The sequence below is a fragment of the Scyliorhinus torazame genome, chromosome 5 (genome assembly GCF_047496885.1).
Source record: "Scyliorhinus torazame isolate Kashiwa2021f chromosome 5, sScyTor2.1, whole genome shotgun sequence".
In the NCBI taxonomy this organism is placed as follows: domain Eukaryota; kingdom Metazoa; phylum Chordata; class Chondrichthyes; order Carcharhiniformes; family Scyliorhinidae; genus Scyliorhinus; species Scyliorhinus torazame.
Window position 1 is genome coordinate 114,146,458 of NC_092711.1, and position 13,431 is coordinate 114,159,888.

At 45.7% G+C, this 13,431-nt stretch overlaps 1 long non-coding RNA gene across 1 annotated transcript in view; it reads right to left on the reverse strand.

Annotated features, from left to right (window-relative positions):
* LOC140419492 (uncharacterized) overlaps positions 1-5,378 on the reverse strand; it is a 30,863-nt gene extending 25,485 nt beyond the window's left edge. Inside the window, exon 1 of the long non-coding RNA XR_011945822.1 lies at positions 4,509-5,378. This is a non-coding gene — a long non-coding RNA (uncharacterized lncRNA). The remainder of the gene's footprint in view (positions 1-4,508) is intronic.
* Positions 5,379-13,431: the final 8,053 nt, after the last annotated feature.

A 13,431-nucleotide genomic window follows, 5' to 3' on the forward strand; every position in this document is an offset into this window, starting at 1 on the left:
TGCCTTTCCATTTGAGAACTGTTCGATAAAGTTATTAGAATTATTTGTAGCTGGGGCAGGACGTGGAGCAGTGGTTAGCACTGGGACTACAGCGCTGAGGACCCGGGTTTGAATCCCGGCCCTGGGTCACTGTCCGTGTGGAGTTTGCACATTCTCCACGTGTCTGCATGGGTTTCACCCCCACAACCCAAAGATGTGCAGGTCAGTTGGATTGGCCAGGCTAAATTGCCCCTTAATTGGAAAAAACAATAATAATTGGGTACTCTGAATTTTTTTTTTTTTTTTAAAGGATTATTTGAAGCTTCCCCACCAATCAGCTTTTTCCATGATCCTGAAGTGACCTTATTTTTATCGGGAGTTAACTGAAGTGTTTTCCTAACCTCTCATTATCTAAATTTCCATTCACCATTTTTCTGTCCACCTGACCCAGTCCGTGGCTTTCTCCCTCATTGTCTAAAACACATGAGCAACTTTTGTATAATCCTGATGCATATTTAAGTCTAAATCATTGATGTAAAACGGAATATTGTGGAGCCCCACTGGAAACAGACGTCCAGGCATCATTCAGTCCTGGATGTGGCTAACAGCAGCAACAACAGCTGAATCCAAACCCTGCTGTTGCCTGTGAACTTGCTGATGTTTGACTGAGTGAATCTCCTCCCACACACGGAGCAGTTAAACAGCCTCTCCCCAGTATCGCTCCCACAGTAGTACAGTGGCTAGCACTGTTGCCTCACAGCTCCAGGGTCCCAGGTTTGATTCCCGGCTTGGGTCACTGTGCAGAGTCTACGCGTTGTCCCAGTGTCTGTGTGGGTTTCCTCCGGGTCCTCCGGTTTCCCTCCACAGTTCAAAGATGTGCAGGTTAGATGGGTTGGCCATGCTAAATTGCCCTTAGTGTCCAAAAAGGTGAGGTGGGGTTATGGGTTAGGTTGGAGGTATGGGCTTAAGTCGGGTGCTCTTTGTAAGGGCCGGTGCACTCGATGGGCCAAATGCCCTCCTTTTGCACTGTAAATGCTATGATTCTGTTTCAGTGTGAACTCGCTGGTGTTTCTGCAGATTTGATTTACTTTTAAATCTGTTTTCACAGTCAGAACTTTTAAAAGATTTCTGATCAGTGTGAACAAGTTGGTGTGAAGTCACTTGGGATGACTTGAGTAAATTTCTTGTCACACACGGGGCAAGTGAATGGTCTCTGTCCAGTGTGAACTCGCTGGTGTTGCAGAAGCTGCAATGAACATGGGAATCTCTTCTCACACACGGAGCAGGTGAATGGCCTCTCCCCAGTGTGAGTGCGTTGATGTACCAGTAAATTCTTTCTACTTTTAAAGCTCTTCTCACAGTCAGCATATTTAAAAGGTCTCTGATCATTACGAACAAGTTGGTGGTCAGGAGGTGTGATGACCGAGTGAATCCCTTCCCATACACGGAGCAGGCGAACGGCCTTTCCCCAGTGTGAATACGTCGATGAGTTTCCAATTCAGACGGGTAATTGAATCCCATCTCACAGTCCCCACATTTCCACGGTTTCTCCATGGTTATCGACAAGTTATCAGGTGTAGGTGGGATGCAGATTTTAAGTCATTTTCAGATCAGCCGTGAAGTTATTAAATGGTGGAACAGGCTCACGGGGCTGAATGTCCAATTGCTGCTTCTTGATTCCTTTTGTGCGAATGTCCTTATGTCTCTCCAACTTGGATCATCAGTTGAAGCCGGAGTACGGTGTCTCCCTGTTGTAAATGCTGCAATTTAATTTCAGGCTGTGTGATTGGTTAAAGCTGGTCTCTCTCTCAAATCGCTCCTCTCGAATCTACTGATAATTTAAAAGATTTCTATCAGGCTACTGTTTAATTTGTTGTTTTTGATAGAAAAAAGGCCCCACCCCATTAAATATTTCCTGAGAGTTGTCATCTCTCATTTTACAAAGTCATCACTGTCAATGCAGCATAGAATTTGCAAAGAAACAAACCTTTCTGTTGGGTTCAGTTTGTTGTGTGTAAATTCTCCAATTCTAACCCCCTGTCAAAGGAGTTTACAAAAGCCATCACTGGCAGTCCAGGATAGAAATTCTGAAGAAACAATTCTAGTTTCTCTGGAACATTTTTTCCTCTGTTGTTCCCCCAAAGCTGTAAATCCCCGTCCCACACACTCTCCCTCCTCCCTGGGCTGAAATCCGAACCCATCTCACCATCTTTCCTCCACTCCGTTTTCTCCCTCCCTCTCCTCTGCCTGGGTTCAGTTCTCCAGCTCCCGTCTGCAGACTAACAATAAAATCAATGGGTCTTATTGGGGGTTTGGGTCCTCCAGCAAGTGTTTGTGAATCCTCCCCGCCCACGTGCCAGGGTTTCCTTCCTTGCCAGAGATCAGAGTCCTCATTGATTTGAGTGCAAAGTGTAAGCTCTTATTTATTGTTTACCCTCCCCCATCCTCTGATGTGAACCATCCTCCAGTGTCTGAAGCAGGATGGTGCCCGTTAACCTGGGCCTGTTCCCGGGAGGGAGAAGCCCCGCAGCTGCAAACCAGGGAGCTGACAATGATTGTGAACACAGTAAGACGTCTTACAACACCAGGTTAAAGTCCAACAGGTTTGTTTCGATGTCACTAGCTTTCGGAGCGCTGCTCCTTCCTCAGGTGAATGGAGACATATGTTCCAGAAACATACATGTAGACAGATTCAAAGATGCCGGACAATGCTTGGAATGTGAGCATTAGTAGGTGATTACATTTTTACAGATCCAGAGATGGGGTAACCCCAGGTTAAAGAGGTGTGAATTGTGTCAAGCCAGGACAGTTGGTAGGATTTCGCAGGCCAGATGGTGGGGGATGAATGTAATGCGACATGAATCCCAGGTCACGGTTGAGGCCGCACTCATGTGTGCGGAACTTGGCTATAAGCTTCTGCTCGGCGATTCTGCGTTGTCGCGCGTCCTGAAGAACGCTTACCCGTAGATCAGAGGCTGAATGCCCTTGACTGCTGAAGTGTTCCCCGACTGGAAGGGAACATTCCTGCCTGGTGATTGTCGCGTGATGTCCAGTCATTCGTTGTCGCAGCGTCTGCATGGTCTCGTCAATGTACCTTGACTGAAGCTCCAGAACCCTCAGGGGTAGTGGTCCAAAGCTGCAACGCATCCTCGAGTAAAGAAATCCCTCCTCATCTCAGCTATCTCTCCATTTTCCTGCCAATTCCCCATAACTCTCGACACTTATTGAAATTCATTCATTCCTTTGTCACCTCAAACCTTAGCTACACAATGTTCCCCTTGCTAGCCTCTCAGATTCAACTCCACACAAGGTCATGTCAAAATCTGCTGCTTGTGAGCGCATTCACACTAATACCTGTTCGCCCCAAACCAGGAGTGACCAAATTCACTGGAGAAAACGGGACATCTTGGGGTGGGAGGTGCTGATGACAAAACCATTGATGGGGGAATGGGAGAAACCTGTTGAGACTGAAGATTGTGGAAATTGGAGACATGTGGGTTTATCAGGGGTATCAAGTGCACACCATTTACATGGTAAAGGAGGCCCAAGAGCTGTCCTGTATTTTCTGTAAATTAGTAATTTAAACAAGTAGTAATAATAAAGGCATGATGCATAGAAAGGGTATACAGTGTTCCTTAAAAGAATACAGTACTACCACTATTATCTGACATAATTAGATCAAAAATGCACAAATGTTAGCCTTGCTTTTATGGTAAAGCGTTTGCCTAGATACAGAAAGAAGGCAAGTACAAAATAAATAACATTTAATTTAATGATTTTAGGTCTGGCAAACTTATATTATCTCCAACAGAATGAGATTCATGTTTGTCAACCGTGCAATGAGGTGACATGTTGTGCAGGGCTTCACCTCATGAGAGATCTGGCTGATAAACAAGATGCCAGGTAGTACTGACTGTCCCAACATGTCATGCAAAATCTATTAAGATAAAGTAAACAATGATAGGGCGTGCAATACTGTGAGTGAACCCCCATGTGGTTTCCACAATTGTCAAAGTCATTATTGCATTCATAAACATCCAGGTTACCTGTCATGTTATATAAAAAAATACATGGCAAATAATAATGGCTGGTAGCTTTTTGCAGCCACCAGTAGTATCACAATTTAATATTTTTTTGCCTTCAAATATAAATGAACAAATTATATAATACTTGAATAAAAGTAGTGTTGGGTGGGGTTACTGGGTTATGGGGATAGGGTGGCGGTGTTGACCTTAGGTAGGGTGCTCTTTCCAAGAACCGGTGCAGACTCGATGGGCCGAATGGCCTCCTTCTGCACTGTAAATTCTATGAAAATTCTATGAGAAGTTGTTGAACTAGTTCAGCCAGGTTGAGAATGGTGGTGGATGGGAATTGTCCAGGCTTCTTTTATTCAAGTATTATATCATTTTTTTATTCAAATATTTATATCAAGTATTCCATATTCGTTTTTTAACCACCCTATCTACCTGTCTACCAATGGTTATGCACACCAAGGGCCCTCTGATCCTCTGTAGTTCCTCGTGTCCTACCATTAATTGTTTAGTCTCTTGCCTTGTTTGCAGATTCTTTATCCAGCGTGAAACCACAGGCTTACGGTGTGCTGTGTAAAACCTGACATTCCACGGGCCCCACTTTCCTGGAACAACATGAAGAATCTGCTGCTTTCCAGATCCCTTCATTTCCTCTCATCTGTTTAAAGCCACAAACAGAAAGGTCCAGTTTTCTCCTGGAGTTTGAGACAAATCAGCTTTCGAAATGATGCAGGGTTTCAGCCAATGAGGGAGGTCCAGGTTTAGTTTCGTTTATCATTAACTCTGATTGGTTGGAGGTTCAGCTGCTCCGGCTGGGTCCCTCAGTCCCTGGGTCCTCCAGTCCCTCACTCTCTTCCTATTGGTCCGGAGCTGCCGTCAATCACTCCCCGGGCCTGGTGAGCTGGAGCATGCGCAGTATTGAGATTAACTCCGGTTCAGGCGATCGTTTGGAAATTCTCAGCTGGTCAAATACCGCCGATTAAGTCGGGAGGGAGCCGGCGGGTGTGTCGGGAGGCTTCATAAACACACCGTGCAGGTCCCAAGTCCTGAATATGAACCTCAGATACGACATTTGACGGCGAAAGTTGCTCGGGCTTTGATCCCAGACAGGCCCAGATTAACCGCCCACTGAGGCTCTGCCCCGCCTCCCATTCACTCTGATTGGTTGGATGACCACCTGCTCTCGTTCGGTCCTCCAACTTCCTATTGGTCCGAACCCGCCGTCAATCAGTCCCCGGGCATTGTGAGCTGGAGCAAACCCTTCACCATCATTGTCAGCTCCCTGGTTTGCAGCTGCGGAGCTTCTCCCTCCCGGGAACAGGCCCAGGTTAACGGGCACCATCCTGCTTCAGACACTGGAGGATGGTTCACATCAGAGGATGAGGGAGGGGGACAAGAAATAAGAGCTTCCACTTTTTACTCAAATCAACGAGGACTGATCTCTGGCAAGGAAGGAAACCCTGGCAGGTGGGCGGGGAGGATTCACAAACACCCGCTGGAGGCCCCAAACCCCCAATAAGACCCATTGGTTTTATTGTCAGTCTGCAGACAGGAGCTGGAGAACTGAACCCAGGCAGAGGAGAGGGAGGGAGAAAACTGGGAGTGGAGGAAAGAAATGGTGCAGATTGTGAGATGGGTTTGGATTTCAGCCCAGGGAGGAGGGAGAGTGTGTGGGACGGGGATTTACAGCTTTGGAGGAACAACAGAGGAAAAAATGTTCCACAGAAACTAGAATTGCCTGTTCAGAATTTCTATCCTGGACTGACAGTGATGGCTTTTGTAGACTCCTTTTACAGGGGGTTAGAATTGGAGAATTTACACACAACAAACTGAATCCAAGCGGAAGAGACAAAAGGACATCTCCACAATAAGAATCATGAAGCAACAATTGGACATTTAGCCCCGTGAGCCTGTTCCACCATTTAATAATATCATGGCTGATCTGATAGTGACCTCAAATCTGCATCTCACCTACACCTGATAACCTGTCGATAACCATGGAGAAACAGTGGAAATGTGGGTACTGTGGGATGGGATTCAATTACCAGCCTGAATTAGAAACTCATTGACGTATTCACACTGGGGAAAGGCCATTCACCTGCTCCATGTGTGGGAAGGGATTCACTCGATATCACATCTCATCACACACCAGCATGTTCACACAGGTAAAAGGCCATTCACCTGTCTGGATTGTGGGAAAGAATGTCATACTTTGTCAAACCTCCAGACTCACCATCAGGTCCACTCTGACCAGAGACTATTTAAATGTGCTGACTGTGAAAAGAACTTTGAAAGCAGAAATAATTTACTGTTACACCAACGCACTCACCTGCTCCATGTGTGGGAAAGGATTCACTCAGCCATCGAGCCTCCAGACACACCAACGTGTTCACATTGATCAGAGAACATTTAATTGTTCTGAGTGTGAGAAGAGCTTTAAAAGTAAAAATTATTTTACACTCACAGAGGAGATGACATACACCTGCTCCGTGTGTGGGAAGAGATTCACTTGTGGATCGAACCTCCAGACACACCAATTTGTTCACACTGATCAGAGACCTTTTAATTGTTCTGAATGTGAGAAAACATTTAAAAGTAAAAGGGATCTTCTGAAACACCAATGCATTCACACTTGGGAGAGGCCATTCACCTGTTCCGATTGTGGGAAGGGATTCACCCGATTAGCCCACCTTCCGAGACACAATCGAGTTCACACTGGGGAGAGACCGTTCTCCTGCCGTCTGTGTAGGCAGCAATTAATTGATTCATCCGACCTTCTGATACACCAGTGGGTTCACACTGGACAGAGACCGTACACTTGCCCCGTGTGTGACAAGAAATTCACTCAGTCATCCCACCTGACTACACACCAACTTATTCATATTGATCAGAGACCTTTCAAATGCTCTGATTGCGAGAAGGGATTTAAAAGTAAATGGAATTTGCTGAAGCACCAGCGAGTTCACAGTGGGGAGAGGCCGTACACCTGCTGTGTGTGTGGGAGGGGATTTGCTCAGTCAAACAACCTGCTGCGACACCAGCAAGTTCACAGGCGACAGCAGGGGATGGATTCTGCTGTTATTGCTGCTGTTAATGACATCCAGGATTGAATGATGTCTCGATGCCTGTTTCCAGTGGGGCTTCACAGTTTTCTGGTACAACAATTGTATGTATGGTTGACATTGAGGGAGAAAGCCGTGGACAGCAGGAAGATATCAGTGGACTGGTCACATTACAAATGGAATTCAATCTTTAAAAACATTTTCCAATTAAGCGGCAATTTAGCGTGGCCAATCCACCTACCCTGCACATCTTTTAACTTGGGGTGAGACCCACGCAGACATGGGGAGAATGTGCAAACTCCACATGGACAGTGACCCAGGGCCAGCATCAAACCTGGGACCTCAGCGCCATGAGACAGCAGTGCTAACCACTGCGCCACCCTGCCACCCCGGAATTCAATTTAATAATAATCTTTATTATTTTCATAAGTAGGCTTACATTAACACTGCAATGAGGTGACTGTGAAAATCCCTTAGTCGCCACATTCCGGCGCCTGTTCAGGTACACGGAGAGTTCAGAATGTTCAATTCACCAAAAAAGCATGTCTTTCAGGAATTGTGGCAGGAAACCGGAGCACCCGGAGGAAACCCAGGCAGGCATGGAGAGAATGTGCAGACTCCGCACAGACCAGTGACCGAAGCTGGGAATCGAACCTGGGACCCTGGCACTGCGAACAGTGTTAACCTCTGTGCTACAAACAGTGAGAGATAATGAATTTCAGAGGGAAAACAAGACAAGGAAATGAACTATTAGTCGGATGATACTGAGAACGTAGAGCAAAGAGAGGCATTGGAGTTCCTATCCACAGGTAGCTGGATAGATCGATCAGGCAGCCAAGAATCCTTTCTTGGATGAGGCCTGGAATATAAGAGCAAGGAGATTATGCGAGAAGCGTTCTGGTAATTGCATTCATAGATCATAGAATTTACAGTGCAGAAGGAGGCCATTCGGCCCATCATGTCTGCACCGGCTCTTTGAAAGAGCACCCTACCCAATCCCACACCTCCACCCTATCCCCACAACCCAGCAATCCGACCCAACACTAAAGGCAATTTTGGACATTAAGGGCAATTTTAGCATGACCAATCCACCTAACCTGCACATCTTTGGACTGTGGGAGGAAACCGGAGCACCCGGAGGAAACCCACGTACACACGGGGAGAACGTGCAGACTCCGCACAGACAGTGAACCAAGCCGGGATCCTGGGACCCAGGAGCTGTGAAGCAATTGTGCTAACCACCATGCTACCGTGCTGCCGTGCATTAATGAACTATAAGTCATTATTCATTAATTAGTATAAACCTGAAGTCAATTTGATCATTTATATAATTACAGTCAGTGTTCTGCTGATCAAATCGTGAGGATAAAGTTGAAGCTGAATGACAAGCGATTGTAACAGTGAAAAAGTCTTAATTCTTCAGTAAGTTAAAATCCGAACTGTTTAGGTAATAAGAATGAAGAAAATCATTTCAGTTAATTCCTGATAAAAATAACATGACTTCAGGCAAATGGAACGAGCTGATTGTTGAGTGGCTGATGAATCTTTATTTATTTTAACCTTAAGTTTATTGTTGCTTCAGTCAGTTAATAATGGAATAAATAAAGGCAATGACAGGGCATCCCAGTCCTGTGGAGGGCACATCCTGGTCACTGCATTCATCAATTATAAAGTGAGACGATTCATTAATTATCACAAAACTGAAATCAATCTGATCATCGTTCACAGAATCGTGGTCCATTCATCAAATCCAGGGGATAAAGATGAAGTTGACATTGTAAGAGTAAAGATGTCTGAATTTCTCAGTCAATTAATCATTTGAGAGGTTTAGATATTAACAATTAACAAAAACGGATGGTGCGATGGCACACTGGTTAGCACTGCTGCCTGAAGGCGCTGAAGACCTGGTTTCGATCCTGGCCCCGGATCGCTGTCCGTGTGGAGATTGCACATTCTCCCTGTGTCTGTGTGTCTTACCCGCACACCTAAAGATGCGCAGGGTAGGTGAATTGGGCACGCTAAATTATCCCTTAATTGGAAAAATAAGAATTGGGAACTTTACATTTATTTTAACAAAACAATTATCAAAAACATTTCAGTTAATTCTTGATAAAAGGTGACTTCAGCTCAATGGAAGAAGCTGATTGGTGAACATAAGAACTAGGAGCAGGAGTAGGCCATCTGGCCCCTCGAGCCTGCTCCGCCATTCAATGAGATCATGGCTGATCTTTTGTGGACTCAGCTCCATTTTCCGACCCGAACACCATAACCCTTAATCCCTTTATTCTTCAAAAAACTATCTATCTTTATCTTAAAAACATTTAATGAAGGAGCCTCTACTGCTTCACTGGGCAAGGAATTCCATAGATTCACAACCCTTTGGGTGAAGAAGTTCCTCCTAAACTCAGTTCTAAATCTACTTCCCCTTATTTTGAGGCTATGCCCCCTAGTTCTGCTTTCACCCGCCAGTGGAAACAACCTGCCCGCATCTATCCTATCTATTCCCTTCATAATCTTATATGTTTCTATAAGATCCCCCCTCATCCTTCTAAATTCCAACGAGTACAGTCCCAGTCTACTCAACCTCTCCTCGTAATCCAACCCCTTCAGCTCTGGGATTAACCTAGTGAATCTCCTCTGCACACCCTCCAGTGCCAGTACGTCCTTTTTCAAGTAAGGAGACCAAAACTGAACACAAAACTCCAGGTGTGGCCTCACTAACACCTTATACAATTGCAGCAGAACCTCCCTAGTCTTAAACTCCATCCCTCTAGCAATGAAGGACAAAATTCCATTTGCCTTCTTAATCACCTGTTGCACCTGAAAACCAACTTTTTGCGACTCATGCACTAGCACATCCAGGTCTCTCTGCACAGCAGCATGTTTTAATATTGAGAAGCTGATGAATCTTTATTTATTTTAATCTTAAGTTTATTTTGCTTAAGTCAACGAATCAAATAACTAAAGGCCTGGCCGGGGATTCCAGTCCTGCTCCACGTGGGAAAACCAGGAAACTTCTCATGTCCAGAACAATCACAAGTGCAGAAAGTGACATCAGCTGGAGCAGCAAGAAGCAAAGGGCAGTGGGAGAGAGGTATGTTTGTGATTGGTGGAGTATTTCCAGTGGGACTCTAGATTTCCCAAGACACGATTCCATGCTTCTTGAGTTCTCTATCAATGCTTTAAAATTTAACATGGGGACAGGATTAAGTCATTTGCGGTCCTCTTTTTGACAGTAAGAAAGAAAGCTGCAGACTTTTATTATTAATTCATGGGATGTGGGCTTCACTGGTTAGGCCAGCATTTATTGCCCATCCCTCGATACCCTTCAGAACGTGGCTGGGAGTTTCCTTCTTGAACCGCTGCAATTCTTCAGATGTAGGTACACCCACTGTGCTATTAGGGAGAGTTCCAGGAATTTCTCCCAGCGACAGCGAAGGAACGGTGATATATTTCCCAGTCAGGGTGGTGCGTAACTTGGAGGGGAGCCACCAGGTGGTGAGATTCCCAGTGATCTGCTGCTCTTGGCCTTCTAGATGGTCATGGGTTTGGAAGGTGCTGACTAAGGAACATTAGTGAGTTACTGCAGTGCATCTTGTAGATGGTACACACGGCTGCCACTGTTCGTCAATGATGGATGGTTTGAATATTTGTGGAAGGGGGAGCAATCAAGCGGACTGCTTTGTCCTGGATGGTGTTGAGCTTCGAGTGTTGTTGGAGCTGCACTCATCCAGGCAAGTGGAGAGCATTCCATTACACTCCTGACTTGTGCATTGCAGATGGTGGACAGTCTTTGGTGGGGGGGGTCAGGAGATGAGTTACCCTTCATAGGATTCGACCTCCCCTGGTAGCCGCAGTATTAATGTGGCTCGTCCAGTTCCGTTTTTGATCAATGGCACCCCCCAGGATGTTGATTATGGGGGATTCAGCGATGGTAATGTCATTAAATGTCACGGGGCGATGGTTAGATCCTCTCTTGGAGGAGATGGTCATTGCCTGACACTTGTGTGGCACGAATGTAACTTGCCACTTATCAGACCAAGCCTGGATATTGTCCAGGCCTTGCTGCATTTGTACATGGACTGCTTCATTATCCGAGGCGTTGCGAATGATTCTGAACATCGTGCAGTCATCCACAAACCTCCCCACTTCTGACCTTATGATGAAGGCAGGTCATTGATGAAGCAGCTGAAGATGTTTGGGCCGAGGACACTACCCTGAGGAACTCCTGCAGTGATGTCCTGGAACTGATGGTTGGCCTCCAACCACCACAACCATCTTCCTTTGTGCCAGGTACGACTCCAACCAACAGAGAATTTTCACCGATTTCCATTGACTCCAGAATAGCTGGGACTCCTTGATGCCATACTCGGTCAAGTGCTGCCTTGATCTCAAGGGCAGACAGTCTCACCTCACCTCTGGCATTCAGCGCTTTTGTGCATGTTTGAACCAAGGCTGTAATGACTGCAGGAAGACATCAATAGACTGATCAGCGGGCCAGAAAACTGAGGTCAATCCAGAGAAACGCAGGGTAAGAAATACATTGGGGGAGGAAAAACACGACAAAGGGAAAGAATATGAATGGTATGATAGTGAGATGTAGAGGGACAGAGGGGCGTAAGAGTGCATGGCCACAGATCCCTGAAGGTGACAGGAGAGGTAGATACGGTGATAGTAAAGGCAGAGAGGATACTTTGTTATTCACGGAGACATAGAGTACTGGAGCAGGGAATATTCCCAGCAATTTCTATTGGAGGAAAGACCTGAAACCCCTCTCTCCACAGATGCTGCCAGAGCTGCTGAGTATTTCCAGCATTTTCTGCTTTTATTATAGGATCAGGGAGGTTATACTGGAGCTGTCTAAAACACTAGTTAAACCACAGCTGCATTACTGAGTACAGTTCTGGTCACATTACAGGAAGGATGTGTTCATACCAGAGAGGATGCAGAGGAGATTGACGAGGATGTTGACACAAATGGAGAATTTTAACAATGAGGAAAGATTGGAGAGGCCAAGATGGTTTTCTGTGGAACAGAGAACACTGAGGAGAGATTAACTGAGGTGTTTAACATTATGAGGGGCCCGGATAGAATGGATAAGAAGGATCTATTTCATTAACAGATCAATGACCAAGAGGTTTAGATTTAAAGTAATTAGCAGAGGGTTGGGAGTGGAAGGGGGAAATCATTTCAGTGGCAGGAGTCTAGAACTCGCTTTCTGATAGGGTCATAGAAGCAGAAATCCCAATCACTTTAAAATAAATGTCTTGGATATCCAATTGAAGGACTGGGACATACAGGACATAAGAACATAAGAACTAGGAGCAGGAGTAGGCCATCTGGCCCCTCGAGCCTGCTCCACCATTCAATGAGATCATGGCTGATCTTTTGTGGACTCAGCTCCACTTTCCGACCCGAACACCATAACCCTGAATCCCTTTATTCTTCAAAAAACTATCTATCTTTATCTTAAAAACATTTAATGAAGGAGCCTCTACTGCTTCACTGGGCAAGGAATTCCATAGATTCACAACCCTTTGGGTGAAGAAATTCCTCCTAAACTCAGTCCTAAATCTACTTCCCCTTATTTTGAGGCTATGCCCCCTAGTTCTGCTTTCACCCGCCAGTGGAAACAACCTGCCCGCATCTATCCTATCTATTCCCTTCATAATCTTATATGTTTCTATAAGATCCCCCCTCATCCTTCTAAATTCCAACGAGTAACAATCGACTGAGATCTGCAAAATGGGATTAAGCTGAATATCTCCACTGCAGCCAGTACTCACACGATGGGCCAAATGGCCTCTCTCTTTACCAGAACTTTTGAGGTTTTTACTCTGATAGTTGGAGTTTGTTTCTGATGATAATAGCCTCAAAGGGACTGGAGTGTAACATTCTAGATATTGGTGAAATAAATCAGCTGTTTTAAACACGTTGTAGATTTTTGTCCTTCCCGCCTGAGTGTTTAACATCACCTGGCTGGAGCTCAGAAAGGACAATCTCACCTCATAGAATCAGAGAATTTACAGTGCAGGAGGAGGCCATTCGGCCCATCAAGTCAGTACCAGCTCTTGGAAAGAGCATCCTACTTAAGCCCACACCTCCACCCTACCCCCATAACCCAGTAAACCCCACCTAATCTTTTGGACACGAAGGGCAATTTAGCATAGCCAATCCACCTAACCTGCACATCTTTGGAGAGTGGGAGGAAACCGGAGCACACGGAGGAAACCCACGCAGACACGGGTAGAACGTGCAGACTCTGCACAGACAGTGACCCAAGCCAGAAATCGAACCCGGGTCCCTGGCGCTGTGAAGCAACAGTGCTACCCACTGTGCTACCGTGCCGCCCTTGCATC